The following is a 26,139-nucleotide window of genomic DNA, read 5'->3' as shown; positions in this document are numbered from 1 at the left end:
TTATTTTTTGAGTATGTGCTTTAAAAAAGTATAAACTACAGAAATCTCTCTTATAAAGACTATCTGTAAAGATTTTTTTCCAAAAAAGTACCCCCCCACACACACACATTGATAATTACTGCATGCGACTGACTCATTTAACTGCACAAAAAACCCTATGAGCTGGTGTTACGATTATTATTCCCATTCTACAGATAAGAAAACTGGAGGGAAGGTAGAGCTCAGTGGGAGAGTGCCTGCTTAGCATGCACAAGGTTCTGGGTTCAATCCCCAGTACCTCCACCAACCAAAAAAAAAAAAAAAAAAGAAAAAAAGAAAAAAAAAGAAAAACGAAATAAAATAAAATACTTATAAATAAATAAAACTAATTACCTCTCCACCTCAAAAAGAAAAAAAAAAAGACAACAACAAAAAAAACCAGATAAGAAGGCTGAGGCATATAAAGATTAAGTCACTTGCCAAAGGCTGCACACTAGTAAGAGGCCCAGTTAGGATCTGGTTCCAGGCAGTCCGGTTCCACAGCTTCCTGGACCCCCCTCTGCCATTTTTTAAAGGCACTGGTATTGGTGAGGACATGGTAACCGTGAAAGTGCTTTGTAACTTGCACAAAATGGCATCAGCATACATTAATTCTAGTTATAAGAGTAACAGAGCCCTTTCTCCTGTTTTAACTTCCCGTGACGTGGCCACAGTTTCAGTTTAGAACCTGTGTCCTTGGTGCCAGCCCCTTTGCCTTCATGTCTCAGAAAGAGAACATTTCCAACTCAGGGTAAGCTGGACTTCTTGGTGCCTTGGTCTTCTTCCTCACAGAGCTGGAATCACCCAGCTTCTATTTTTAATTCAAAATGATTGGGAAGTGACTTTATTCTGGGGCAAAGAGGGGAGAGATCAGAGGAAGATCCTGAAGGCGGCACAGGGTTCCCCCACTTTATGAAGGTAGAGGGTTCCTCTGAAAACTTCCCTAAGTCCAAATGGCATAACGCGATGAAGCAGTCACCTTAGGACACATCTTGCTAATGGAGGCACAAAATAAATTGAGATAAAGCACAGATGCTCACAGACACAGTTCAAAGGTACAGCGGTTGGATGCTGAGATGCCGAGTGTAGCTCCCAGGAAGGAGTTTGGCGGTGACCCCCTCACTGTTTAAGGCACGTGCTGCTTCTATGAAAGCTCCTGCAAGATGGACCCTAAACACTACTTTCACTTTTCACCTTTTTTAGTAGAAGCAAAAATCCTCTTTGGATTTCCTTCTGTTAGGGAAAGTAGGTACTAACGTAGGTTTTTCCAATAATTGGAGAGCATAAAGGAGCCTGGAATAAAGTGAATTTCTGAAAAGCGGGGGATACCTGTATGTCACATCCATTTTAGCTTTCCTTTGTGATCTGAAAAGACTGAGTGTAATGAGAGTGACTCTATCGTAGTCTTAAAGCATTGCAACACGGGGTAACATGACCAGATGGGTGAGGAAGGAAAACGAACAGGTTGAATTTCCCTCTCTGATTCTTACAGATTCTCCAGGCTCCTCATGCCTAAGTACATCCTAGGAGCTTGCGGGTAACCTATTGCGCCTTCAGGACATCCCTAAAAGAGGAGGTTCAAGACTCCTTCCCCAAAGGAAGAACACAGAAACTATTTTGTCCTGAGTTTCCTCGGAAAGTGCTTTCTAGACCTCCCGTTGCTACAGAGCTGGTGTATTTCTTGACCATGTAATTTTTGCTTTTCAAAAGGCAAAGGACTTATTTGTACGCTGTTTGTTTTTAATTGGTGGGGATACATTAGATTAAGCTAGAGCTAACCTTTTACCTCCCCTCCACCTTCTCTTCAAACATCACAACCACATAAAAGTGGTCCTCTGAAACTGACCAGAGTTCTGTGCACCACGTTCTTTCCACAGCTGGGGCAAGTGGTAAACTTTCAGAATCAGGGACTCCACCGTAGACCTAACTACATAACTGTCCACAGGAGGGAGAGAGGGAGTATGTATTTTTAAGAAATAGCCCAGATGCTTCTGCTCAATCAAGATTAGGAAATGCCTCCCGGCTTCAGAGTGCCAAGGAAAGCCCTGATTTCGTACTCAAAGGGCCTGCTTCACTCTCCATCTGGCATCCATTTACTTAAACTCATCAAGAGTAATTTTCTATACCTGTAAAGTGGGGCTCATAATGCCCCAAGCTGCGCGAGGGAGCTTGTTGCTACAAAGCCTAGTGTCCTCGCTCAGGCATTAGGGATATTCTGGGCTGTGCTTTGAACTGACTTCCTGATACTTACTCCGTCAAGCCCCCATCCCTATTTCTCTCAATCCAGCCAGATCTCCAAACCTCAGCCCTTATGGTAGGGTCTGTCGTGTCTGCGCTGCTCCACACATCCCTTAATGTGGACCCGTTGATTCCTCCTTCCCTCACATCCGACCCCTCCGCTGTGCTCTCTGGAACTGCTGGCTTGTAACTGGCAGCCTTTCTGTACGTCTAGTCCTAACTTACTCCCTCCATCTCACTGCCTTGACCAACACTTCAAGACAAGGCTTCCCTTCAGGGCCAGCTGGATATGAGTCCAGAGCTATTGCATCCCCAGATATTTGTGTGAGTTCTTGGCCCTTCTTTACCCCTGCATTTCACCTGGCCTTTCCTTTTCAACTCTTTCACTGGCTGCTCCTCCTCCCTTGATTGGCTCCAGTCTCTACCTTTTGGAGAGTTTCTAGGGCTCTGTGCTAGACTCTTTTCTTACGTATTTCCCTGCCCAACGAACCTTCAGACTACATCCCAGTGTTTATCTCCAGCCCAGATCTTTCCCTTGAGTTCTTGACTTCTATATCCAACTACATGCTTGATAACCTCACTTGGCTGGCTTGTTAGAATCTAAATCTAAAACTTCAATATGTCCAGTACGGAGCCCTTTATTTCAGAGCACCCTTTCTAAGACCCATTCCCCTCTCTCCGGTATCATCCATTGTTGCCTCCAAACCTAGTCATTAATCTTCATTCCTCCCTTTTATTCATGGCATACTCTTTCCCCATCTTGTCTATCAGAGAATCCTCTGGGTTTTATTTACAAATGTATTTTGAATCTTCCTGTGTTCGTCCGTCTCCACCATCACATTCCTAGTCCAAGTCACCATCACCTCTCACTTGTCCCTTCCATTTTAGCGTCAGATGGTTCTTCTCCTTCAACTCTAAGCCCTGATGAATGTATTTCCCAACAGCAACCAGAGTCATCTTTCAAAAAACCTAAACTGGATTATGTCCCATCTCTTTGAACACTTGTTAATGGTTCCCCATTGTTGTGGTGATAGAATTCAAGCTCCATTCTGTTGTCTGTTGGGCCCCGCATGGGTCTGGACCCTTCCTCCTCCTCCACTTTCATCTGGGACCAGGATGCCTTTGCTCCCTGTGCTCAGTCCCGCTGTCCTGCTTTCTGCTCCGCGAACACGCCAGGATGGCGACCTGCGTGTGTACTGCTTCTTCAGTCGGAAGCAGGTCTTCCTCAAACTCCAAGCAGAGCTGTCTGACTCTCCTGGGTCTCAGCTCAACTGGTGACTTCTCAGAAAAGCCCTCCCAAACCGTACTCTCAAAACCTTCTGCTCTGTCCTGTGTTTTATTCTAGCACATCAGTCTTAAATTTTCTTTCATCACAAGTATCATAATTAACATAACATTACCCTGCTAATCTATTTATTTGTGTGTTTATCTCTCTTCCTAATAATAATAATTATTATTATTATTTTCAGTATGATATTCTAGAAACCGCCTGGGATGTGGAATTAGGTGGAAGGCTCAGGTTAAGTTTAGGTCTCATCACTTACTTATTCTATGATCTTGGCAATTTACTTTCTTTTTCTGTGCCTTATTTTTCTCATCAGTAGAATGAGATTAACATAGGAATACAAAGTCATTATGATTAATAAGATATCATCCATGAAGTGCCTAGCAGAGTTTTTCTGCTATGTTTTGGGGACAATATTTCTAAATATATTGACTTGCACGAAGTAGCATCCCAAGTAAAATCATTTTAAGGATTATTTAAGAAGTCTTTAAAGTTTTTTTTTTCCTATAGTTCACCTTCCATTTTTATGGTATGAATCAAGGAAATGCTCTGGGCCCCTTCATCTTGCAAACCAGGAGAATGGACATGAGGACCTTTACTTTTGGAAAACAGATATTAGGGAAGGAAGGCAAAGCTTTCTGGACCCACAGAGTAAAACATTCCCAGCCAGACAAGCCCAGTGAGGCCCAGGGAGGACATTAAGGAGACTCAGCAGAGACAAGGTAAAATTATGAAGCAGCTCTACTCAAGCACTGGCATTCTGAGGCTCAGAAATGGAGCTGGCCATCGGAGCCTGGGTTGTTCAGTGACCTGTTCAAAAGTTTGCATTGCTTTCTTTACTCCCAGGTGCTAAGCTCCAAAGGTAGAGATGCTATCCCTTCTATTTCATTTAAATTCTGACTTTCTCCCCCCTCCTTTAGACCATGTCTATGTGGAAAGTAACTTTTGCATAAAGGGAAAAACAAACAAACACTAGACTTAAAAGCAGAAGTCCTGGGTCTGGGGACTGGTTCTGGGCCTTTCTGGCAGGTCGGAGTCACCGGCAGTCTCTCAGACGTTGCTTGTGGAAGTGTCAATTGGGACATCCTTTTGGGAGCGCAGTTTGGCAATTTAAGTCACTGTGTCCAACATGCATGTCCTTTTGACACAGCAAATGTTCTTCTAGAAATGTATACGCTTGCATATGTGAGTAAAGACGTGTATAAGAAAGAGCATAGCCTAATTGTTTATTTCAACAAACTATTGAACCCAAGTGGTTCAGTAAGTATGGCCCATCCATTGTATTACATACCCACCCCCCCCAAAAAAAAAAACAAGAAAAAGATAAAAAAGAGAGAGAAAAAGGCAAGCAAAAGAGAATGAAGGAGGCCTATGTGTACTGACAGGGAAATTGGACCCATATCATTAAGTAAAAGAGCAAGGTAACATATTGTATTCCACCTTTTGAATGTGTGCACACCAAAAACACACACACACTCCCAGACACACTTACATGCTCATGTGCATAGACTATTCCTGGTAAAATTTACAAGTGCTGGTGATGAATTACTTGAGACAGGGGTAGGAGAGAATTGTCTGTGGTTGTTTTTCTCTCCAGTTTGGAGTTTTGTTTTTTTTTAAAAATCACACATTTATGATCTCTTCAGAAAACAAAAATCTATATTTTTTAGCTCCATGGCACTAAGTCATAGCACTGAGTCAGTGAAGGAGCCGTGTCTGATCCTCTTACCTTTGGGCAAGTCATTTAATCGTGCTGAGATTTTTCATCACCTACAACATAGTTACAGTGACGGACAGCCCTCAGGATTAAGTAAGGCCACCATGTGGACGTGCCAAAGCACACTAGTAGGGAACACAGCCCATGTCTAGCCACTGCTTGTTAGCCTCTTTTTCTGTCCCTGCTGCCATAGGTAGAGCCATGAGCACAGCATCTCTTGTGACTTGGGTTTCCTTTCTCAGGCCAGGAAAGTTTCTGCAGATGCCACAGCTATTTAAATCAACTGACCTTTCCTGCTAAGGCTTCAGGGCACCTCTATCTTAGGCTGGGAATGAATAAAGTTACTGATGACGGAGGCTGCTGGCAGTGTGTTGGGAGGTGGGGCAGGAGTGGGGCTGTGCCTTCCTCAGACCCTATGACCGACTAGCTCTCACGCTCTGCAAATTTCTCTTGATAGAGATGCCTGCCAACCAGACTGGTAATCTCTGAGAAAATAGAAATAACAGGGCTCCTGGCTCCAGCTCCCATTCTCTCCTTGGCCTGAAGTCATTTTCCACCTTTGCCAGAGTTTTAACACCCTTTGTCGTCTTGGCTTCAAGCTCCTTCCTCAGGGTGATGGAGCTTTGTCAGAGCAGTAGGGTTGGGCTGGCAGGCTTTTCAGAGTGAGGACGCGATCTAGAGAAACAGACAAAAACATTTCATTGTCTCCTTAAGAGGCACTGTCAGGATGTTGTTGTCCCACCTGGCTTCTTCAAGCCAAGTGACCTCGCCAAGGGAAGTCTTATGATTTAACCACCTCCTACCACAATTGCCATCAGCTCTCTGCACCCTCATCCCCATCATACAATCTAAACAAGAGCTGTGAGCTTGCTGACTCCAGAGAGTAAACCCACCCCACACACTCTACCACACTGACTAGAAAGCTCTTCCTAGAGTTAGGCTGAACTTGCTTGGGGTTGAACACCTGACATGGTTTCCACAAAGCTTTACACAAGTTCTGTTACGGTATGAGAAGCAACTTGCACGGAGCTCCATGTGACCTCAGAACTTTTATTTATAAAGAGCTTTAACAAAGTGTTGGTTTTATACATCAACTAGGCTGGGCCAGGGTGCCCATGGTTTCTGTGAAAGTGTTTTTGGATGAGATTAACATTTAAATTGGTGGACTTTGGGGGAGGGTATAGCTCAAGAGCACATGCTTAGCATGCATGAGGTCTTGGGTTCAATCCCCAGTATCTCCTCTAAAACTAAATAAACTTAATTACCTACCCCCACCAAAAAAAAAAAAAAAAAAAAAAGACCACCAAAATTGGTGGACTTTGAGTAAAGCAGTTTACCCTTAATAATGTGGGTGGGCCTCATCTAATCCGTTGAAGGCCTTAGTGGAATAAAGAATAACTTCCTCTGAGCAAGAAGGAATTCTATTACTCAAGCTGCAATCCTCCACTGAATTTCCACCCCTTTTGCATTTGCCAAGCCTCCACAATCTTGTGAGCCAATTCCTTAAAATAAACCTCTCTCTTCTCTCCCTCTCTCTCCCTGTCTCTGTGTCTCTCTCTCATATATATATATATACTTTACATGTTTATATTTATATTTTATATATTTATAGTATATATATATATATTTGTATTTACAGTTTTGTCCTATGAGAAGATAAGACCTAATTAGATTTTATCAACATCTTACCAAAGTCAAACAAAAAAAGCACACATTGAAAAAACTGGAAAAGGGAGAGTGTATAGCTCAGTGGTAAAGTGCGTGCTTAGCATGCATGAGGTCCTGGGTTCAATCCCCAGGACCTCCATTAAAATAAATAAATAAACAGACAAATAAATAAATAAACCTAATTACCTTTCCTTCATTAAAATAATTTTTTTTTAATTTTTAAAAAATTAGAAAAAAGAAAAAACTGGAAAAAAATATTGAATGTTTAAATGGTAGAACTGTGGTTGATATTTCTACATTTTTAAATGTTTAGTAAGGAGAATGTACTACTTTATAATGAAAACATTTAAAATTAATTTCCTAACAGGAAGGTTTATGTTACTAAAATAGATTTTTTTTTTAAGTAAAACAAAACAAAACAAAAACTGTGTGCTTGCTGTGCAAATATAGCTTCAAATCAAATAGCCCAGGGCTCTCTTTCAATCAGCTGCAGCCACTAAGACCCACTAGCTGGGAGTCTTGCTCAGGTATTCCCTCAGACTGAGGGCTGCACGTCCCCTCCCAGATTCAGTTGTGACCAACAGTCTACGAAGGCCACCTACAAGCCAAGCCTGAGCTAGGTGTTCATCACAGCAAGTGTTCATCTGATTCCCACAACTCTTGGGGAGAGGTAGGCTATTCTCACTTAAGAGATGAAGAAACTAAAAAAAGAAAAAAGAGAAAAAGAAAAAAAAAAAGAAAAAATCAAAGAAAGAATAAAAATAAATTTTTTTAAATAAAAATTTAAAAAATTTAAAAAAAAGAGATGAAGAAACTGAGGTTCCAAGAAATGATGTGATTTGCTTAAGGCAACACAGCTCGTTAAGAGGCAGTGCCAGGATTTGAACCCCAATTTCCTAACTCCAGCCCCAGTGCTCTCGCCTCTGTTGTGGCTGTCTTCCCGGGGATCCCACGAGATGTGGGAGGGGGCAGCACCAGGAGTCTGGTTCATTCTACAACAGCTTTTGTATTGGAGGAGGTATGGGGTGAAAAAATGCTTATGATCAAAATTTTGCCTACCATTTCCTTGGGCCCATCATCCCCACTCACCAAGTCTCCATGAATCCCACTTACACCTTCTTGCTCCAAACTAGAGACCGGGAGATGAAGCCAGTTCACCCCTGGAACTGAGCAGAGGCTGCAGGCCTGATCCTCCTTGGCTGGGGCCCTTAGCCCTTTCCTGGCCTCCACGGTGGCCATCTCCCCTTTATTGTTCCTCTGCTGTTCTTTTCACACTAAAGAAAACCATCCTTCTCTCCCGCCTCTCTCAGAGCAGGGAGCAAGGTGAGGACATCTTGTTGACATTGAAAGGAGGTGACAGGCGGGGGGATGGTAGTAGAGGGAGGTAGAGGGATGGGGGATGGTGGAGAAAAAGCTGCTGAGGGAAGCAAGGGAATAAAAAGTGATTAAGAGCGCAGACTCTCTGGAGCCAGATTACGTGGGTTCAAATCTCAGCTCTGCCCCTTACTGTCTGTGTGCCCTCAGATGAATTACTTTGCCTGTCAGAATATCTACTTGGTAAGGTTGATGTAAAAATTAAATGAATTAATGGATATAAAGTGCAAAGTTCCTGGTATATGTGTTCTGTGTTTGCTTTTGTAATCCCCAGACCAGCTGTGTGACTTGGGCAACTCACTTCCTCTCTCTGATTTTGTTTTCTCTTTTATAAAGTAAGAGGGTTGGATTCAATGGTCCAAATTCCTTTCTCACTTTCAAATTTTAGGCTTCTGACCTCTTTTTAGTTATGGGGAAATACCCTCAAGTTTCTATCCAAGGCTGGCTCTGTGTAGTGTCATTCAAATGGTCGCACTACCTGTCGCTTGGCATCCTCCATCATAACTTATGTCTTTGGATATTGCAAATGCTTCAGTTTTTAAGAAAGTCTAACTGAAGTTCAAATTCTCTGGGAGATCCCAAAAGCAAAAAGATTGAACAGCAAAAAAGGGACAGCAGGCACCCTGGAGGGTGGGGTGGCAGAGGGGACATGGCCGGACAGACAGCCAAGATCTAAAATCACACTCCGTGTGCCCTTTTAGTCCTGCTGGCTACCTCTTTCCCCTGGACCGCCTTCCTTTTCTTACCTACAATGTGTGGTTAGCTACTGGCAGGTTTGTTCCTTCCTCCACTGCCAGACTTTGGGAAAACCCAGCTACCTGTACTGCTGGGCCATCTGGCCACACCCCCATCCTCCCTGGGTGACGCCTTCGCAAAATGCTCCTCCCCTTTCAAGTCGGTGACGGACACTAAGGTTCCCTTCTGACTTTCCAACAGCTTCTAGTCTAGTCTAGCTGGCTCTTGGCCCAGCCCGGGTCTAGGGTGTGTTCTGGCTTGACGGGATCCCAGCAGGGGAGATTTGGCCCACCTGAAAAGAGCAAGATTGCCTTGGGGAATACAGTCCATTTCGATGGTGTGAGCTGTTCTTCTTTCCCTTCCCCTAAGCCCTTGTTTCCAGCCCTAAAATGTCCCCTTCCTTTGCCTGCTTTTGAAACAAATGTTCAGGGAGCTGCCCAGGCAGGTTCAAAGCAGACAGCTGCCAAAGCCGCAGCCCGTCCCCCGCCGCACTTGCTGCTGCTATATGTAGAGTGGAAACCGCCGCCCTAAACATCGAGTCAAGTTGCAGGCACAGCTCTCCAGCCGCCTGTCCTTCTGCCCTGTGTTTAGGCTTAAGGGGACCTGAAACCCCTGCACCGCCTCCGCTCCAGGCCATGTTTCCCTGAGCCTTTGAGGACTGCGTCTCTGCCTGAGGGCCTGGGTGTGTCCGGCACTTGCTCTGGGCTTGGCGGTCCCAGGGGACCTTGGACTGGAGCAGCAATTCGTTTACATTTTCAAAGCCAGGCTAGGCTAAAGCCTTTCAGGCATATCTATTCTTTCCCCTAAATGAACCTATCTGGACCCCCGTGTGTTTGTTTGACGTTTGTCAGCATAGAACCTGACTGTGGGCTTAACCAAAAAGGATCTGCTTTCCTCACACAGCAAGAAGTCAGAGACAGCTGTCCAGGCTAGGCAGCAGTGCCAGGGTGTAATTAAGGTACCAAACACCTTAGATGTTTTTGCTCCATCATCTTTAGTAAGTGGCTCTTTTTATGGTCTAAAGGTGGCTTTTGCACCTCCCAGCATTATCTCTGTCTTCTAAGCAAGAGAAAGGATGAATGGTGACGGGCACAAGGCCACCGTGGCTCTTACAGCTGCACTTGCCCCTCAACAAGCTTTCCTGCCAACAGCCTCTGCTTGCATCTCACTGGCCATCACCATGGCACCTGGCTGCCCCTACAGACAGAGGACGCTGTGAGGGTTTTAATAGAGGGACGTTGACGCCTAGCACCAAGTCAGAGTTTTCTTTGTGCAAAAAAAAAGAGGAAATGGATATTGTGCAGGGAAGTAGCCTTGTCTGCTATAACCGGACTCCTCCCACAGCACAGCCATCCAAGTTCACAAGTGTCTCCAAGTCTCAGCTCTTAGACCACTGTAGATCATCCACGGTCTCTCTACACAAGATAGCGTAGCCATCACGAGTCTGGACTCTGGATGTGTTCACATCCCTGTTCTGTACTCATTAGCTTTGTGAGCTTGGTCAAGTCTCTCAGGGCCTCAGTTTTTACAACTATAAATTGGGGATAATCATTGTTCCTACTTCTCGAGTTGTGGTCAGAATTAAGTGATTTACTAAATAGGTGACCCATGGTGTGTAATAAGAACTCAACAAATGTTAGCTAGCTCTGTTGCTGTACAGATTATTCTGAATTATATTTTAACATATCATTTAAAAGATTGTGAGCCCGTTAAGAAAGGATGCTGCCTTCTCTTTGCTTTTAAGTGTGAAAACTATTTTAACTAAAGGAGTGATCCATGAATTCACTGATCTTGTAAACATTTGGAACATTCCAGAGAAAGCTAAAGGCTCCTTTGACAATCCTACGTCCTTCACCATCCCTTTTCCCAGTTCCTGGAAGTGAGCATTGTTATCACTTTTTGTTTTTCCTTCAGAACTTTTCCAGCATCTTTCTTCTCTGAGGGGGAGGTGATGAGGCTTCTTCACTGATTTCCGCTTGGAGGAGATACTGGGGATTGAACCCTGGACCTTCTGGGGGCTGAGCATGCGCTCCACCACTTGAGCTATACCCTTCCTCCTGCGTATTTCTTATATGTATATGGAGTTTAAAAAAATTTTTCTTGTATTATATCGTATGGATTATCCTTCAACTTCGTTTTTTTCCCCACTCAACCCCATATTTTGGCAATCTATTCTTTTATTACATGTAGTTTTCCCAAGTTGTCTTCCTTTTTCCAAACTGCTCCCTGGTTGTTTCCTCATGTGTATATGTAGTAGCGTAGTCTCTCTAGTGAATCCCCTATTAATTGACACATAGGTCATTTCCAACTTAGTATATTGCTCAAGAATGATGCAACGACCGCCCTTAGACATATGCCTCTTTGCACATGTAGATACTATAAAATGAAATTTCTGGGTTTTAGGATGCAGGCATTTAAAATCTTTACAGATATTGCCAAGTAATCCTCTCCTTCCCTGCAGAGACAGCCGTATTTAAGAATGTGGTCTGTTCATCTTTAACTCAGTTCTACCTTTGGATCTAGCACAGTCCAAGCTCAGTAAGTGTTTGCTAAATTGCATGCTCCACTAAGATTTTGGAAGGAGATTACACAGGGAATTTGCTACTTCCAAGGCCTCTCTTAGACTGTTTTCTGTGTTAAAAATTCTTTCTGTTGACTCTAATGCTCTCTCTCTCTCTCTCTCTCTCCCATTGCATGTTGGTTCTTTTTCCTAATCCTAAGATCCCAGGGGGACAAACCAGATCTCTATTTCATGTGATGTACCCAGCCTGCATCAGACTCAAAATTCCTGCTTCCCCCGTCCCTTATGCCCATTTTTTATTTTTTCAGGGTTTTTTTTGAAGATAAATGAGATAATCTTTGTGAAAATAATATGAGTTCTTCTTAAGGAATGTAAGTATGGCCACAACATGTCCCCAGTATTTTTAGGACAGATTCATTTCTATCATTTCCTATCATTTCAGTTTTTGAATATGTAATACATTCACATGGCTCAAAAATTCAAAACTACCAAAAGGCACACATTGAAAATTCTTGTTCCCACTCTTATCCCCCCACCTTTTAGTTTCTGATTCCTCTCTCCAGGCCCCCACATAAACGTTTGAATTAATTTCTTGAATATCATTACATAATTTCTTTAAGTGCTTACACACATTTAAATACATTTTTATGCTTCCCCACTGTGCCTGCCAATTGTTCCTCACTTCTTTCCATTCGCATTGTATCTTGAAGATGTTTCCATAGGAGAATGTAGAGTGCTTCCCAGTGATTACTTTTGATTATTTCCTTTTTTAAAATAAATTTTATTTTTATTTATTTATTTTTAACCCTTTTTCTTTTTTAAATGGAGGTACTGGGGATTGAACCCAGGACTTCGTGCATGCTAAGCACATGCTCTGCCACTGAGCTGTACCCTCCCTTCACCCTAGACTTTTTCTATTAAAGCAAATTTATAACTTAGTATATAGAAAATATAACCTTTCATATGACCTCCATCCAGCTTCAACAATTGTGATAATTTGACAATTTTTAAATCTTTTCTTCTTCTTTTAAAATTTTTGTTGTAGGATCTTAAAGCAAATCCCTGGTAGCACATGCTATTTCTATTTTCATCTTTCTTTATTACTATTAGGTTTTGATTGCTGAATTTTATTGTTTTTTTTTTGTTGTTGTTGTTGTTGTTGTTCGTTTGGGGGGTAATTGGCTTTATTTATTTATTTGTTTATTTTTAATGGATGTACTGGGGCTTGAACTCAGGACCTCGTGCATGCTAAACATGCGCTCTACCACTGAGCTATACCCTCCCTCTTCTTTATTATTTTTAATGGATACACAAATACTCTGATATAAAGATAGACACCATAATTTATTTAAGCAGTCCTCCATTGATGGATATTTATTTCCATAGTATAATTCTTTTTAATAAATGGGATTATATCTCTATATATGTTATATATAAATACAGATACACACATACATACACATGTAGCATACTTTTTTACTATTTAAAATTTTCATGTAAATGAATTCACTAATCAGAAAAGGAAATTTTTTTTTATCAAGGTATAGTCAGTTTACAGTGTTGTGCCAATTTCTGGTGTACAGCACAATGCTCCAGTCATACATGAATATACATATATTCGTTTTCATATTCTTTTTCACCATAAGCTACTACAAGATACCGAATATAGTTCCCTGTGCTATATAGTGTGAACTTGTTTGTCTATTTTATATATATATATAGGTCAGTTTCTACAAATCTCGAACTCCCAGTTTATCCCTTTCCACCCCCAGAAAAGGAAAATTTTTATCAGACCATAGTTTCAATTTTGAGTTCATAAAATAGAATTACTGCAGAACCAGAGCAGTAACCATGGAGCCTCCCACCTGGGAAGCCAGGGGCAGACCCTTTCTTCTTGCGCTTTTCAAAATGCTGTGGGAGCTTTGCTTTTAAGTACTTGCCTATATTAATACTCTTCTCACATTTTCATGATTAAGAAAGCGAAAGATTTCCTGAATCGAATCTTCTCTTTTTTCTTCGCAAGGTCTTTCTCAACTTAGCCAGACTTTGTCCAGGTTCTCGGTCTCAGCACCCCTGATGAACTGGGCTGGATGGTTTTTTCGCTCTGGGGGCTTGTTCTGTGCATTGCAGGGTGTTTGGCATCCTTCCTGGACTTGGCCCACTCAGTGCCAGAAGCACTCCCCACCTCACCTCCATTTTGACAACCAAAAATGTCCCCAGACACGGCCACATGCCCCTGGGGATTGATCTCCCCACCTTGAGGACCGCTGCTTCGGACTTAGAGCAAAAGGAGGAAACACAGGCAAGATGGCAAGTAACAGAGACGCTTCATGCTCAACCAGCTGAGAGCCAAACAAGACAAACAAGTAGGCTGAATTAGGCTTCTGTCCCATTTTCCATTCCAGAGCCAATTACTTGTTTGTTTATTTGAACAAAAGTTTCTAACTTACTAGTTTAAACAAGTTTTGAGAATATTAGTAGAAGCAGGCGGCTAACGAATGAATTTGCTAATTCCTCTTCCCAGCCAGTGACCTTGGTTAATATTTCTTAGCAGTGACATGTGTCAAGTATTCTTTATCTTTTTAACCTCTGATAAGTCACATTTGGTGTACTTCTTTTGTGACTTAATGCTGTTTTCCATTAAGTGTGTCAAAATGAACTCTATGAAGTGGAAACACTTTTTATATGTGACTTGAATTTATACCCAAGTCTTGATTAATATCTGCATCAGAAATTCTGTGTTTCGGTCTAGATGGCTCTCAAAATGTGTGTTTAATTTTAGAGTTGGCCACTAACGTCAAGTGGAAGTGAATGGAAGAGAATGAAGGAGTCTCCTTTATCTTCCTTTTTCGAGAAACATCTTGTCTTCTTTGCAGAGAGAAGAATGGAACAGAAATTTCCCAGCCTAGACTATAAACATGAGGTCAGATGCCTAGAAATCCTGCCTAGCTATCCAGGATCATTGCACTTTCCTACTCCTCTGTGAGCTCCTGTACCCGCTAAGCCATACTGGTCTGTCTCATCCTCTCTGCTCTGACAGTGTTTTAAAATTCTACCTGGCATCAGGTGCGGGAGGGTATAGCTCAGTGGTAGAGTGCTTGCTTAGCATGCACGAGGTCCTGGGTTCAATCTCTGGTACCTCCACTAAGAAAAAATAAAATAAATAAACCTAATTACCTCCCCCCAAGAAAAAAAAAGTTCTTCCTGGCATCATGGGGAAGTGTGGACACATGTCCCCTCTTAACCTGGCCCCTCTATTTGGCTGTGAGCAGCATAAGGGGCATGAACTCATTTATGTGTATCCCTGAAATCCCCAGGATTCGTTACCATACTTGGCACTACATAAATCTCAGTTTAATTTGAATTGGTTAAACAATTGAACCCTTCCCTTTCACCTCTTCTGACTGCTTGTGAAGTACTTATCGCTTATTCCTTTTGGAGTTTATGCCTTTGGAATATTCCTTCTGTGGCCAGAGACCAGCGTTGCTGTGTTGCTTTCAGTGAAAGATGATGGTCATCATCATTGTCATCATTATCACTATTAATAAGTGTCTCTTATGTGCCAGAGATTTTACACATCACCTCATCTGATGATGATGTAATTTGTAATTACATTGCAAAGTAGGCATCTTATATCCACTTTTAGATGAATTAGAAAGCTGAAGCTCAGAGAGGGTGAGAAACTTACCCAAGATCACAGAACTCGTAAGTGGGCAAGCTAGAATACAAACTCAGACCTCTTTTGATGTTTGCTCTTTCCACGAGTTATTCCACTCTGTGACCGAGGAGAATCTCTGGGAAGCCTCCATGTGGGGTAAAAGCTTTGGTCTAAACATTCTTATTTTCTTCCTTCACAGGACATTCAAACCCTCGATGGTCTCTTAGATTTCTCCTCCACAGGAGTGAGTCTTTTATCTGTTAAGTGTTGGAAGGACATGGGTCTCCTGCCTGGAGAAATAGTTTGTTTACAGTGAGGCAGGGATCCACTGGAATGGTCATCTGGGGTAATAAGAAACCTCTGGCATGTTTCAGCCTCATTTCCTCCCGTCCCGTAGGTCACAGGTCTGGCATTGTGCAAGGAGGGGTTCAAGCAGTTTGGAAGGGAGCATCTAAGGTGAAGCTGACAGGAGAGGCTGGGGTGGGGCAGGCGCGGGAACATCAAAGCTCCGATGAGATCTTTCCATGCCTCCTGCTCAGTGACCTCTTGAGCAGTTCTTCTTGTAATTTTTCCCACTCTTTTGCTTCTTGTCTGTCTTGGATAGGGTGACTAGGTAACTTATGATCTAAACCAAGGCAATTTTGGGAAAAGGACGCTATTAATAATAACACTAGAATATCAGAACCCTCTTGTAAAAACTGAGACAGGAGGGAAGGGGGGCAGGGCACAGCTATTCAAGGAATGACAGCAATTAGCACCAAAATGGCAGAAGATTCAACTCCCAATTAGGCCTTGAGGATTAAGATGGCAGGAGATTTGACTTCCGGTAGACCTTGGAGCTTAATTTTATGCTCATTGTAACACATTAGCATGATAAATAACATGCCCACAGGCACCATGAGAGTCCCAAGGCTAACCACAGAAGATCTAAGGGTGGGCGGTGGCCCAATTCCTGGGAATCCCAGCCCCTTCCCCAGGGAAGCTGGAATTGTCCTCCCACTTGCAGGAGTGAAGCTACCGAGCCCTGTAAAAACTGGCCACACCACGCCTCATGGCTGCCTCTCTCTCTCTCCCTTGTCTTCGGAGACGGTCCGCTTTCTGTCTATGGAGTGTGTACCCACTTTTACTTTAACCTGAGCACCCAATCCCAACACTTGTGGCCTTTCTCTTGCCTTTTGAAACAGCCTACACTCTATGTAGTATGTATCTCTCTAAATGAATCTACCTTTACTCAACTGTGGCTCACTCTTGGATTCTTTCCTGCATGAAGCCAAGGACCCACACCTGGCGGGGCACGTCCCAGATGCTCAACCGAGATCTGGGACACAGCCCTCCTCACGCCCCACATCAGTTTTTCCTGCATCAAAACCAGGATGCATGGTCTTCCTATTTAGAAAGTCCTGTCCCTAGCATTTCAGAAACATTTCAGAGGTGAATATCTCTGACACCCTTGAACATGTGGAACACATCCATACAGGCTAGACAGAATGCACCATAAGGCAGTAAAAATTGATGGGGCCTTTTCCTAGCTGCATGACCTTGGATAAGTCACTCAGCCTCCTTGAATTGTTTCTTAATGTGTGTAAGGGCATAATAGTATTTACCTCAAGGGGCTTACATGGAATATGTAAGATACCATATATACTATGTCTGCATGGTAACCCCTTTCTCAGCTGGGTTGGGGACCCTCATGGTTGGTAAGGGTGGTGGGGACCACTGAATATTTGGTCCAAGTTCAGGGGAACTATGGAAACCTTGAGAGACAATCTGAGTTTCAACTTCCTGTGATTTGAGGAGTCTTGGCCCACTCTCAGCCAACGGAAGTGGGGCCCATTCACTTTCCCTGGTTAAGGAATATCCGTCCATCAGCTGGGAATAAGGAGGGCAAAACAGAAGAGAAGAGGGGGCTTCAAAACGTGCTTCCTGTAGTGCCCTGGAGAGAGGGCAGTGAAGGGCTGGGGGAGGCACTGATGCGGACCCACGCGTGACAGCACGGAGAGAGCATGAGAGTTGATCTTGGTTGCTGTGTTTGCAGTTTCCATGTTAATAGGAACTGAATAAATGGGAAATGAAGCAAAGAGCTGAGGTCCTAAGCTTGGGGCCGGAAATGACCTCAGTTTCGGCCTTTTACCTGTTTTTTTCTTGGCCTTGGCAATAGGCTTGTCATCTCCTGACTGGACAATGATCCCTCAGGCAGCCGAGCTCAGGGAGCGTTTTCCAAGACTAATGAGAGTTTAGGAGCGACCTTCCTTGTTAAAATGGCCTCCACCTTCGGCTTCCTGGCTTCAGGAAGAGGAGAGAGAGGGGCCCTGCTTGCCTGACACCTACTAGGTTTGCTTAGAAGGTAAGACTGTTGAGCCCAATGTTTGCTTGTTTAATCCTAGCTGCATTAGTTGTGCTGGGACAGCTAGGAGATGGGCCACATGACGTCTGTTCCCTGAGACTAAGCTGAGAACACCACGTAAACAGTGGTCACGAATTCCATCCAAAGAGGCAAAGTGACAACTGACTCCGGTTACTGGGTTCTCAAACAGCCCGGCACACAGCTGAGCGAGGGCTGGCACCCAGGGCCAGGGTGATTGTCATGCATTCTCATCTGCCCAACCCCTGAGCTCCTTCTCGAGGCCTGGGGCGGCCTCTCCATTTTCAGCCCTCCAGGCTCCTGTGCTCTTCCAGTGGGATGAGGAGCAGATGCGCTAAAATGCTGGAAAGCACATGGCTGGGGTGCTATTCCTGGCTTGGGCTGAACTCACGGCTTGCCTTCTGAGAATTCATTTTGGCTGCTCCTGACACTCATTCAGACAGTAGACTTGCGGAGCAAGGCATCCAGAGGGGCCACACCAGGAGGGTGGTGACCCGACACCAAAGCAGCTCCTTAGGGGCTGGCTCAGTGCACACCACACCCTTGGCTGCTTCATTTATTTACGCATTTGTGCATTTATTAAACAGTTACAACTGCCAGACCTTGTTTAGGGAACTTGATATACATAAGAGAACGAATCAGATTTCACATTCCTGCCTTCACGGGTTTTATATGCTAGCAAGGGGAATATAGAAAATAAATAAGTAAAACGTCTAGTGTTAGGCTATGTGAACTGCTAGGGAGAAAAGAAACAGCAGAGCAGAGTAAAGGAGACCAAGACAGCCAGCTGGGCGTTTGCAGTCTTAGATGGGGTGGTCGGATTAGATGTCATTGAGAAAGAGATTTCAAAGACTTGAAGAACGTGGTTAACTTAGCTCACATCTGAGGGAAGAGTTATCAAGGTAGAGGAAACTTCTAGAGCAAAGGTGCAAAGATGGGAAGATGTCTGGCAGGTTCAAGGGGCAGCAAGGAAGCCAGCATAGCTGGACCAAGAGAGACAAAGAAGAGGAGAGCGGAAGGGCTTAGAAAGGCGATGAGCCGGGATGGGGGGAGACACTGACCCTCCAGGGCCTGAAGCCATTGTAAACACTTGGCTTTTAGTCTAAGTGAAATAGGAAGTCACTTCAGGACTTTTGAGAAGTGGCTGATCTGACATAACTCAAAAGGATCGTTCTGGAAAGACGGCAGCAGCGATGGAGACAGTTTTGGGTTGTTCTGAATCTCCGCGTAACAACCGATGGAGAAACTCCTATGAAAACGGAAACCCTTGGACAACATTTAGCTCAAAACTAGGTGACAAAGTGTCTTCCCAAAACCCCCCAAAAGAAGTGGATGGAAACAAATCACCAAAAGCCTGTATGGTATCAGTATGTTTGCAGAGGAAAGAAACAGGGCATTTGATGGACCTGAGGACAGGGGAACCGGAAAATAGCCAACAGTTACTCACCGGAAGACACAGGCAGCCAGTCTGAGATGGGCATTCCACTGGCAGGTGGACGCAGGGCTTGTGGTAAGGTCTGCGGGGCTGCAGCACAACGGTTCCTTCGAACTTTTGAAACTGCCCATTCCAACCTCCCTTACTAGACACAGTCTTCTGTGAAGAGAAACTGCTGGGAGTGGATTCGAAACACAACAAAATGGGAGAAAAGAGATGCAGAAAGGAAAGCTTCAGAGCTAAGTGGTGGGAGGAGAACAGAACCAGAAAATCCCAGAGAGCAAGCCACCATGGTTTGTTCTGGTTTGTTTGTTTTTCAGTATCACACAAAACACAGAGGAGGAGGCTCTGTGAAATCAGAGAAGATAGCCAAATCAAGGTTCCTTCTAACAGTGCTAGAAAATTTAATTCACATAAAAGTGAGCACCAGAAAAGTATCAAAATTAAATCCATACAAAACTGTGATAAGAAAACTAGAATATAGATCATGAAATCATGCCAGAAAGGCATGCATAAAAAAGTAATATATTTTTTCAAAATAAAATAAAAGACTCTAAGAAAATATTTTATATTGGAATTAAAGAAAGATAAATCAGAATTACATGAGCTCAGAAATTCAAGAAGTAATTAAAAAGAAAAAAAATCAAAGTATATTAGAAGGACTACAAAAGCAAATAAACAAAAAATAGCACCTTAGAAATAGAAAGTGAAAAGTTAGAATATTTTTAAATCTCAAAAAGTAATGAAGACAAGGATGTGGGAAAATATGGGAAATATTTCAGATTGGCAAAAAAATACAGCCTGAAGTTAATAAGAGTCTTAAAAAAGGAAACAGAATGAATACTGAACACTATATAACGTAAGAAAATTTGCCTAAATGGCACCAAAAAAAAAAAAAAAAAAGAAAGAAAAATATTTTAAACTACATACTGGAAGAGCATATAATGGGCTGAAGAATAAACACATATTAGTAAAATGCTCAGGTTTCAAAGAAAATGAAATGAGCATGTCACTCGTAAGGGAAAGAAAATTAATCATTAGACATTTTCACAGCAAAACTTGATGCCAGAAGCAAATGCGATACCATATTTCAGGTACTCAAGGAAAGTAAATACGAACTGTAGATTTTAAATCCAGCAAAATTTACCTTGAAGTAAAAAGGGCCCTGAAAAATTTATCAATATGCAAGAGCTTGAGGAATCTTTTTCCCGTGAACCCTTCCTAAAGAATTTTCTAAAAAATGTGCTTCCAACAACCACAGGGATTTAAGAATAATTAGTATAAGGACTATTGGTGAGTATTAAATATACAATTATTTATAGAATTGGATTAAAAGAGTAAAAAGGCATAGGACATAGTGTATGTACTACCTATATGCTCTGGCAAGGTACATTTAGCATAACCATTAAAAAAAACAAGAAGGCTAGAAGAGGCGTGCCGTAAGCAAGCATTTTAAAACTTTTTAATAAGCATAATGGGTGGTGGTGGTGCTGGCATTGTTATTCTGATATGGTTGCCCTTGTAACATAGGACAAAGCAGATGAGAAATTGTAGAGTATTCTAATTTCATTATCCCAAGGTCCTTGAGAAATAGGATTCTCAGAATTTGCATTGGAAATATCATTATGAATGCATGAGAATTTTATCCTTTTTATCTTCCAATATGTTTATCTCCCCTCTAGGTCTATCTATAAAATGATCAAGAAACACTCCAGATCTGGGCCACAAAATGGTCGAGATGAGCCACCAGGGACACCTCCTAATACCAGAGAGTGAAAAAGTTATCAAGTATTAGGTGTCAGTTTCCTAGGTCTGCCATGACCAAGTACCAGAAACTGGGAAGCTTAAAACAACGGGAATTTATTCTCTCAGCTCCGGAAGTTAGAAGTTTGAAATCAAAGCACCGGCAAGATTGGTTCTTTATGGAGGTTTTGAAGAAGGATCTGTTTCACACCATTCTCCTACATCCTGGTCGTTGCTGGCCATGCTCGCCTTGAAGATGCATTGCTCCAGTATCTGCTTCCATCATAACAAGACATGCTCTGCGTGTCTGTGTGTCAAAATGTCCCTCTTATAACGACACTAGTCAGATTGGATTGAGGGCCCACCCTAATCCAATAAGACTTCATCTTAATCTGATTCCCTCTACGAAGGCCCTATTTCCAAGTAAGGTTACGTTCATATGTTCTGGATGGACACAAATTTTGCAGGGACAGTACTCAACCTAGCACAGCCTACTAGAGTTGTCCAAATAACTCATCATAAAGAGGCTTTCACTGGCCAAAATTTGAATGAAATAAAGCATTTTCTTCCAAAGGAGATTCTTCACCCTGGATAATTATTGGTAGGCAAATAAATTTTTTTTTAAAAGTCACAAATCTAAGATGAAAACTGAGGGGTCGTGAGGAATCCTTTTGTTTCAATGATTCTGCTTCGTGTTTCTGGCAAATAGAAACTCTTTGAGCTTCGGTAAAGAAAAGAAATGCAAAGTTCAAAATTATACACACACATACACATGATACAAAAAATGGTTACCTTTTGAGGATGACAGGAAACCAATTCATTATCCAAAAACTGAGGAAATTATGGGAAGAATCGAGCACTATTCTGCCTTTCTCATGTAAACTGTGATAGTAACAGAAGCAGGAAACATCTCATAAAATTATTCCAGCTCATAAAGGAAAACAAAATCATAAAATCAGAATATGCCCATTTTGCAAACCCTAATGAATTAATGGATCTCGGCATTGAGCACCACTGGCTGCTAACATCGACAAAGAGTGAAAGTTAAAATTAAAGTTTATTAAAAACAATAAAACAAGGTAGGTGAAAGCCAGATTTTATATGCCTCCTTTTGAAAGAATGTGCCACAGTTTGCCAAAAGGAATCAAACTGGATCTGACTCGATGCAGCTTTCAACGTGCCCGGCCGACAGAGGACAGAGGAACGTGTTGTGATGCACCGTGAGGGTTCAATCGGCAAAACCCAGATTGCAGGAGAGTGTGCAGGCTGCACGACCCCAGGTTCTTTAGCAGAAAATCCGTAAGGGGAAGGAAGGGGTGGAGGGGATCCTGGAGATTGAAAGAGACTTAAAAGACATACCAAGTTTTTAAAAGTAGGCAAGTCTAAACTGTTGTGCCTCAGGTTGCCCACGAGGATGTCAAAACCACAAAGAAACACAAGGAAGAGACTGCTGTAAAAGTCAGGACAATGGTTCCTGTCGGAGGCTGTGACTGGGATGGGGCACGTGGAGGGGAGCCGAGGTTGGCTGGTGACATTCTGTGTCTTGACCTGGGAGGTGCTTCCAAGGGTATGCACCACACCTTATAATTCATTAAGCGAGATATCTTTTGGGGGCTGTTTGTAACTATATATTTTTAGCAATAAAATGGTAAGAGAAAAGGGGGTGGGGGAGGATCACTCTGGCTACAGGGTTAAGAATCAGTTAAAGGGCCATGAGAGTAGAAGAAGGGAGACCCAGTCGGAGGCTATTAGGGTAATTAAGGTACGAGAGGTCATACTAGAGAAGGTGGTAAAGGTGGTCAGATTCTGGATCTATTTTAAAGATAAGCCAGCAGGACTTCCTGATGATTTCCATGTGTGGTTTGAGCCAAAAGGAGGCATCAAGGATGACTCTGGGGATTTTGGCCTGAACAACCAAGGAGGAAGTTGCTGTTAGCTGAGACAGCAACCACTGTGTATATTAGAGATTTTCTGTTTTGTTGCGGGGAGGAGGACGAGAGTTCAGTTTGAACACGTTGAATTTTCAGACAGCTGTTGGATGTGCAAATGAGAGTCCTAGAGGACTTTTTATTTTTCGGAAATCAGGAGCCTGATAGTCAAGAGAGATGCCTGGGCCAGAGATGATGTCTTAATGATGGGAGTCATCAGCATAGAGATGGTACTTGCGAAGGTATAAATGGCAGATGAAGTCAGATGACTTGAGGCTATGTTTCCTTCCTCCCAGCTTGTGCCATCCTTGGCAAGTCATTTAATGTCTCTGCCAATGATTCCATTTCTTCATTTGAACAAAAACGCTACCTACCTCATAAGGTTGTGGTGCTGTGGGACTGAAACGAAATGGTGTCAACTGCTCGGCGGAGTTCTTACCCAGCAGAGCCCTCAGGGTCGTCAGGCAGACGGTGGTGGCGAAGGTCTCACTCGACAGCCCGCTTCCTCAGGCATCCAGTGGATGTTGCTTAAACTCCCAGGGCTCTCAAGAGCCCTACTGAGACCACCCCTTCTGGATATCACTCCATGACCCAGTTTGTCCCCAGATTTTTACCTCCTCCATTTTTTCTTTTCTTCTTTTTTATTGGGGGGGTGGTGGTGTTCCATTTTCTTATGACCCTGTTTCTCACTATTTTATCTGATAGATGAAATACACATCAGTTGATATTGGTCATGGTTTAAGAAGCTGTTTAGACATGACCAGCAATTACATTTTCACAAGTACTTTTTTTTTTTTTTTTTTTGCTGGTACTATTTTTTTTTGTATATATATATTTTTTATTGAAGTATAGTCAGTTTACAATGTTGTGTCAATTTCTGGTGTATAGCACAGTGCTTCAGTCATACATGAACATACATATACTCGTTTTCATATTCTTTTTCACCATAAGTTACTACAAGATATTGAATACAGTTCCCTGTGCTATACAATATGAACTTGTTTATCTATTTTATATATATTAATATCTGCAAATCTCAAACTCCCGATTTATCCCTTCCTACCCCCTTCCCCCTCTGGGAACCATAAGTTTGTTTTCTATGTCTGTGAGTCTGTTTCTATTTTGCAAATAAGTTCGTTTGTTTCTTTTTTTTTTAGATTCCACATGAGAGTGATATCATATGGTATTTTTCATTCTCTTTCTGGTTTACTTCATTTAGAATGACAGTCTCCAGGTCCATCCATGTTGCTGCAAATGGCATTATTTTATTCTTTTTTATGGCTGAGTAGTATTCCATTGTATAAATATAGCACTACTTCTTAATCCAGTCATCTGTCGATGGACATTTAGATTGTTTTCATGTCTTAGCTATTATACACAGTGCTGCTATTAACATTGGGGTGTACATATCTTTTTGAATTGTTTCCCTCTGGATATATGCCCAGGAGTGGGATTGCTGGATCATAGGGTAAGTCTATTTTTAGTGTTTTGAGGAATCTCCATACTGTTTTCCATAACAGCTGCACCAAACTGCATTCCCACCAGCAGTGTAGGAGGGCTCCCTTTTCTCCACACCCTCTCCAGCATTTATCGTTTGTGGACTTTTGAATGATGGCCATTCTGACTGGTGTAAGGTGATACCTCATTGTCACAAGTGCTTTTTAAGCCAGACTTCAAGAAGTCAGTCATGAAGGAAACACTTTGGGACTCAGCAGAAGCAGCAGGACCACTTTGCCAAGGCAGGCAACTCAATTCTCTCCAAACCAAAGGCCTCTCTTAGGTCCTGCCCTAAGAATAAGCTCAAGACGAATGCCCTGCAGGCAGCAGGAGTATTTGTCCCAGCAGAACCTTTTCCCAGACCCCTCTCTGTTTCTCTTAGCCTTAGGAGATTGAGCTCAGTTATTTTCTTGTTGAGCCATTGAGTATGGAGCAAGCAGCACAGAGTGATGGAGAAAGGGGCACTGAGTCAAACTTCTGAAGGGTTTTTCAGGATAGAGGCTCAGAGTCTTATGTTCTGGGATCCGGAGAGCCTAATCACTGTCCCTCAGGGCTGGTCTGGGCTCCGTGTTCAAAGTCATGGTTGTGTGAGGAGGATTCACTGCAATCTCTGCATCACCCACAGAGAAGGGAGAGCAGAAGCAGTTGGTGATGGAAACACGGCCTGTGTTTGCCTTCCTCCCTGTTTACTACCCAGCATCTGTTCTGTTCTCTTGGCCACGCCGTGCACAGGGATCCACCCCTCAGTGGATCTTCTCATCCTTCCCGACAGACCCTCCAGGCAACGGGTGGGAAGATGTGTTCTGCCAGGAGACGATCAGACACTTCCATTCCAGCTCCAGTCTTACATTATGTAAATGATCAATATGTAGTTCCTAAACGTCACCTTTGGTCTCTGAGACAGTAGAAGAGGGTGTTAGGGTACTAGTCCGTTCAGAGAGGAGCTGTTTGTGTAGATGAAGATTTTCGATGACAGTGTCTTCTTGTTTCTTGTTGATTCCCAAGAGAAAGGCATGGCACTTGTGAGCACTAACTCTCATTTTATAGGACTTTTATTTTGAGATTTATATTGGCCTTCAAAGTATGCATAAACCTGAAATTGTATGAAAATTTACTACGTGTATTTTTTTTCTGGGAAAGTTTGGCAACAGTTTTCATCAGATTCTTTGTATGTGCGTGAGACCAAAAAGGTGTTAATAAAAACAGTAATACTGTCCTTTCACTTTTATTACCCCTATGTGGTAAGACATCTTCCCTTTCTGCTTTCTGCTACTTTCTCTCATGATTTTCTAACCATTAAAAAAATACTAATAAAAAACACTAACAAATATTTGTCCAGGGGTTTAGAATATCCAAATCTAAAAAAAAAAAAAACCAAATATAAATACAAAACAGAAACAGACTCACAGACACAGAATACAAACTTGTGGTTGCCAAGGAGGCGGGGGGTGGGAAGGGACAGACTGGGATCTCAGTGTCCTCTGAAAGCCCTCCTAAGACTGTGCGGGTAAGTGCTATGAACCAGCACATTTTACAGAGGAGGAAACAGAGACCAGGGGGCAGGTAGATAGATGGCCCAAGGTGGATAGGATTCAACTCAGGTCTCTCTCTCTCTCTCTGAAGGTAATTCTTTCCTCACTCTATGCAGAGCTGAGCTAGTACAGATGGGTGCTACTCCATCAGTGGCCAGATGCCAAGAGATTGTGTGCCCATAGAAAAAAGTCCCACCGAGTAATAGATCCTCAGTTTTTGGGGGGACAGAATGATTGGCTTCATCTGTAGGCAGCTTTCCTTTGACACATCTTTCTGGGGTATGTGTGTGTTGTGGGAAGGTGGGTGTGAGGAGGCTGCCATTTTCAGAAGCGATTAAAGGGCTGGGGTAGGAAAATATTCTTCGGAAGGAAAAGAAGTCCTTTCCACCAGTTCTCAGGAGTGTCCCCTACCCTAGCCAGCCTTCTCA

The 26,139-nt window shown here is 42.7% G+C and overlaps 1 long non-coding RNA gene across 1 annotated transcript in view; it reads left to right on the top strand.

Annotated features, from left to right (window-relative positions):
• LOC123616833 (uncharacterized) overlaps positions 1–26,139 on the top strand; it is a 31,369-nt gene that overhangs the window by 1,180 nt on the left and 4,050 nt on the right. The window contains exons 2-3 of the long non-coding RNA XR_006724857.2: positions 17,373–17,558; positions 20,694–22,321. This is a non-coding gene — a long non-coding RNA (uncharacterized LOC123616833). The remainder of the gene's footprint in view (positions 1–17,372; positions 17,559–20,693; positions 22,322–26,139) is intronic.

This window comes from Camelus bactrianus, chromosome 21, assembly GCF_048773025.1.
Source record: "Camelus bactrianus isolate YW-2024 breed Bactrian camel chromosome 21, ASM4877302v1, whole genome shotgun sequence".
NCBI lineage: Eukaryota > Metazoa > Chordata > Mammalia > Artiodactyla > Camelidae > Camelus > Camelus bactrianus.
This window is presented reverse-complemented; position numbering and strand designations above follow the sequence as displayed.